The following is a 6,000-nucleotide window of genomic DNA, read 5'->3' as shown; positions in this document are numbered from 1 at the left end:
CCATCAGCTTTTTTTCACAGAGCTGGAACAAATAATCCTAAAGTTTGTATGGAACCAGAAAAGATCCCAAATAGCCAAAGGAATGTTAAAAAGGAAAACCAAAGCTGGAGGCGCCACAATCCCGGACGTCAAGCTGTACCTACAAAGCCGTGGTCATCCAGACAGTGTGGTCCTGGCACAAAAACCAACACATAGATCAATGGAACAGAATAGAGAACCCAGAAATGGGGCCTCAACTTGGTGGGCAACCAATCTCCAACAAAGCGGGAAAGACTATCCAGTAAGAAAGAGTCTCTTCAACAAACGGTGTGGGGAAAACTGGACTGCCCCACGCAGAAGGGTGAAACTGGAGCACTTTCTCACACCAGACACAAAGAGCAACTCGGCATGGACGAAAGACCTAACTGTGAGGCAGGAGACCAACTGCTTCTTCGCTGTATATCCCTGTGTTACCCATACTCTCCCGGAGCCCAAGGGGTATGTTTTCCCTTTTTCCCATGGGTCAGAGTCTTCCCCTCACATCATTTACTGAATTCTCTCCACCGATGATTTATCATAACCCTGAAGTTTCACAGCAGAGGTCTTAATAAGTAAAGCTTCAGGAATTTCAAATATCCTCAAGATTCTCAAACCAATTGTCTTTCTATGGACTTAAAAAGATTCCCATCTTGGTAGTCTAAACCTGGGCATTACCTTTTATTTTTCTTTTTTTCTTGTTTTAACGAATTCTGAACGCCCTGAGGTAAATGGATGTCCTTAGCTGGTTGGGGAGAAAGTCACAAAACATTTTTAAGATATATTGTTTAAATTATTGACATAATTTAATAAATACCTTTTTACAAGAACAATTTATGATCATAATTATCATCACATGTGGTGGTCAACTTACATTCAGGTCTTTTTTAAGTACTTAGTGTCCGTACACATAAACACGCACATACACATACATCCCTGGGATTCCCGCCATGAGATTTCAGGAGAATTCCTCACCATTATTTATAAGAGTGGGTGGGCTCGTAAGCTTTGTAAGCATGGAGATAGCTCCACTTCTCAGTCCAAAAAATGAATTTTCTAGGCAGAAGACAAAATTTATTCTTCTAGACCATCGGTCAGCGGCCTTTTTGTAAAAAAGCCAGATAGTAAATATTTTAAGATTTGCAGTCTGCATAGTCTCTGTTGCAACTACTCGACTCTTATGTTACAGCACAAAAACAGCCATAGATGGGGACAACTGGGTGGCTCAGTGGTTGAGCCCAGGCCCAGGCCGTGACCCCGGGTCCTGGGATCAAGTCCCACGTCGGGTTCCCCGCAGGAAGCCTGCTTCTCCCTCTGCCTGTGTCTCTGCCCCTCTCTGTGTGTGTCTCATGAATAAATAAAATCTTTAAAAAAAAAAAAAGCCATAGATGAACATAAATGAAGGGGCATGGCTTATTGTATATTCCAATAAGCCTTTATTTATGGGCACTAGAATTTTAATTTCATGCAATTTTCACTTGTCACAAAACACTCTTCTTTTGATTTTTTTCAACCATTTAAAAAGGTAAAGGCCATTCTTAATTGTGAGCCATATGCCACAGGCAGTGGGTTGGATTTGGCCCATCAGCAGTAGTTTGACAACCCTTATCCTAGATCTCCTTTTTAAATTTAGGTATTTTAATTTCCTCTTTCTTCCCATTTATGAGGCAAGTTAATGTAGCAATGGCAGCAAACGATGCGCAGTTTTAACTTCCTGATTGGAACACCCCCCTCCCTACTTGTTGGCACTCAGAAGAAATACTATCAGACACCTGCACTAAACAATGAGTATGTGACCTGGACATCTTGAGTGACATCCTTCCAGATTTGCAAAACACAGTCAACTGAGCCACAAAAATGGTTGAAGACAAAGGCCACAATTCTTGATGTCCCTTCACCAGTCCTCTGAGTTCTTTTCCTGGTTGCACAGTGGATGGCAGAGGCCAGATCTTGGGGGAATGCTGCATAAATAGCAAGAGGAGAAAGATCCTACAAGATCAAGATCATTCTGTGGAGACCACCATCTTTGCTGATCTAAATTATATTCCTGCCAAAACAATGTCTTGTGACAGGTCATTAGAATTATTATGTCTAGGGCTTTTAGTAAATTCATAAGAAAAAAAAAGTGAATCCAAGAGTGACATGGGGGGAATAATTCAAATACCAAGACCTAGGTCTGATTCCTTAACATCCAGACCAGAAGGATGTATCCTAAGTCACTAAGAAAAGTTTGCATCATAATCCATATACAATCTGTTTAAGAAAAAAATAAGTGAATCATACAATTAGAAAATGTTCCAATCCAAATAGTGGAAATGTTCAGTGTTCTGTTATTTTAAATCAGCTATTTGAAACATTCGGCTATCGAGAACACCTCATTCTGAGTGGGGCTGGGATAGCCCTATTTTACTGTAAAATTGCCTTCTGGGAGATTTGTCACTGTCACTCAGTATAGGATTTGCAAGAGTCATTTATGGCAGTATGTGTGAGGTTAGATACAACTAATTTCTATGTAACACTATTTTTACTACCCAAAGAAAATTCTAACTAAATAAACCAATGTGTGAAATATAATTTCTCACCAGAATTACACTGGCATCAGCCTTCTGGCCATCATTCATTTTCACATTACATAATTTAAGTTAATTGAATGAAAATATTCTAACATCTTGATGGTATACCTAGACCTCTGAGGTTTCATTATAAGAAAGAAAAATAACTTATTCACACAAGAAACACTCTGTTTAGGGGAACTTCATATAAAATGGTGATTATTAGTGAACATTGGGGTTTTGGTTCATTAAAATTAACTTTGTGATCACTTTTTTGCAGATAAAACATTAACTTATTTGCGTTAAGTTGTTCCTGTAGGTTAAAAAAATAAAAGAAAAGAAAAAAGTAAAAGAAAATCCCTTGAATAAAGGTCACAAAATGACAATTCATTTTATGAGTTTAGTGTGGAGGGTCTTTGTGAATAATTTTTTAAGTTCCTACTTTGCGTTAGGTGTTATGGTGAGTGTTTGCCATGTGTTAACTTGTTTAATGGTCACATCAATCCCATGAGAACACTCCAAATTTAAGAAACTTGCCCAACGTTCTCACCAACTCCAGGGTCTAAATCTATCTGCTGGGTAGTCTGTGTATTATGAGACAGCTGCGCAATGAGAACAATAGGGAAATATTTATTGAATCAATTGGTTGTTTTATTTATGTGATACAAAAATCCAAGTTGATTCATTTTCTTAATAAACAGATTTTCATTTTCACTCAATTCACCCAACATAGTTTGAGATTTAATATTTTGATTAACTTTGATTTAATATTTTGATTAAATCTGCCAAGTGACTATGGGCGCCCATAGTCACTTGGCAGATTTGCAGAAAGCTAGAGAGTTAGGTTTCTCAAGCAGCCCCTTTACACTGAATATTATGCACACCTTAGCCTAGCTGGTAGTCTAAACTTGTTAGTATTGGAGTGAATGCCATTCCACAGTCTCATTTTTTTAATTAAAAAGCTCAGATTCCAAGAATCACAACTGAATTAAGCTTTCATCCTTGGATATTTCTTTCTGCAATTAAAAAGAGTTTTTTCAGTAGTAGGTTGGTTATAAAGTATATTAAAATGGACTTTGGAGATTTCTTTCATTCACACTTGTGTGATATTCCAGTCATACTAAATGCTATGGGTTGAAAATGATTGGTCTCTGGGGCAGAGTCAAAATTTGCCCTGAAGTCCTGTCTTGGTGAGTCCAAGCCCTGTGTTGGTTGCAAAATAAGTGAGCAGAACTGGAAACTCTCACATTAGGCTGGAAAAGTTGAAAGGAGGCTCATGTTGTCCCAGGTAGTTGAGATCCCCCAGTAACCAGAAGAAGCAAATGCATATTCTATCAGAAAACTGCCTTCAAACAAATATGAACTCACAATCAAAGTCAAACATTGTGGAGGGAGATTCTGTGAGTGAGAGTCAACAGACACAACTAATTTAGACCTCCCAAGACGTCAGAATTTGGAACTATTGGAAACAATATCTTTAAAATGTGTATGTTGGGTTCAAAAGAAAGAAGATGGAAATAGAAAATAAGCAGTTAAGAAGAGTAGAACCTAGGGATGCCTGGGTGGCTCAACAGTTGAGTGTCTGTCTTCTGCTCAAGGAGTGATCCTGGGGTCCTAAGATCAAGTCCCACAGGGAGCCCGCTTCTCTCTCTGCCTGTGTCTCTGCTTCTCTCTCTGTGTCTCTCATGAATAAATAAATAAAAACTTATTTAAAAAAAGAAGAGTAGAATCTATTAAAATTGCCAAGTAGACTTAATAAATTATCAAGTACAACTTATTTACAGTAAAAACTATCATACTATAAAATACAATGGATGTATTAAACAATAGATCAGACACAGATAAGGAGAGAAAGAACTAGTAAACTGGATGGTGTATTTTAAAACATTTTTAGATGGAAGCACAGAGAGCTATGAATAGGAACAAAGGAGTAAGAAATAGTAAAGATTTACCAAGATGTCCTACACCTATTTTGAGCTCCAGAATGAAATGCTAGCCATAATGAAGGAGAAGCAACTCTTAAAGATATAAAGGCTGAGAGTTTTCCAGGAAGACAATGAAAGATACAAGTCCACATATACAGAAAGCATGATGTGTATCAAGCAGAATAAAGAAAATGAAATCCACACCTACACACATAGCAATGGTCCTGAGGAACACCGAAGAAAAAGAGAAGAGCTTAAAAGCAGGTGGTGAGAAAAAACAAATTACCTACAAAAAAAGAAGACAACTAGATTTGCAGCCAACTTTTCAATAGCAATTTTGAAAGTCAAAAGACAATAAATTAAAATCTCAAAGTTATTGAGAAAAATGTTAATTAATCTAAAGTTGTATAGCCAAACAAACTACATTTCAATAATAAGGAAAAAACAAGACATTCCAAGGGGAAAAAAAAACCTGAGTGATTGAAATTAAAACGTCCTAAAATAATTGTATTGTTCAGAAGAAAGGCTAAGACATGAACTTAATCTCTACTTAGTCATACTTGTTAAATATAAATAATATTTATATTATTTATATTAATATATTATTAGTAATTATATTATAATTAATATATAAATATATTATTTATATTAATAAATATAAATAATATTTCAAATGTACTGACTAAAGAATAGAAGCATCCATGTTTTCAATCCAGCAGGTGGAGAAAAAATGAAATAAATAAAAATAAGTGCAGGGATCCCTGGGTGGCTCAGCGGTTTAGGGCCTGCTTTTGGCCCAGGTGTGATCCTGGAGTCCTAGGATCAAGTCCCACATCAGGCTCCTGCATGGAGCCTGCTTATCCCTCTGCCTCTGCCTCTCTCTCTCTCAATCTCTCTTTCTCTCTGTCTCTAATGAATGAATAAATAAACAAAATCTTTTTTAAAAAATTAAAAAATAAAGATACAAATAAAAATAAGTGCAAGATGTCATCAACTTTTAAAGGAAAAAGGAGAAAAGTTAGTGATAAAAATAACTTCACAGATGTCAGCAATCACAACAAATATAAACTGATTAAAACAATGAAAGTTTGGGGTCTTTTTTTCCCCCTGGGAGACATAAAACTAATTATAGGCTCTTTACAAGAGACACCCTTAAAACATAAGGACTTAGAAATGTTGAAAATAAAAAAATTTTTTTAAAAAGACCAGGCAAATATTAACTTTGAAAAGCTGACATAGTTATATTACTATCAGACAAGAAAAGCTTAGAGATAAAGGCATAATTAGGAAATGAGAAGGCCACCACATTATGATAAGTTCACAGAGATACAGAATAATTCTAAACTTTCTATACACAGGGTAATGAGACCTTCTCACAAAGAGAGAAAAACCAGTAGAACCACAGAAGAACACTGGCAGATAAGAGACTGGGAGATTTCAACACGTCTACTTCAATTGTTCACAAGTCACGAACACAATAAATCTTTGTGAAAATCTGCAAAGTAATC

This window comes from Canis lupus, chromosome 14 (assembly GCF_048164855.1).
Source record: "Canis lupus baileyi chromosome 14, mCanLup2.hap1, whole genome shotgun sequence".
NCBI lineage: Eukaryota > Metazoa > Chordata > Mammalia > Carnivora > Canidae > Canis > Canis lupus.
The sequence above is the reverse complement of the archived record's forward strand: the minus strand, read 5'-3'. Positions refer to the sequence as shown.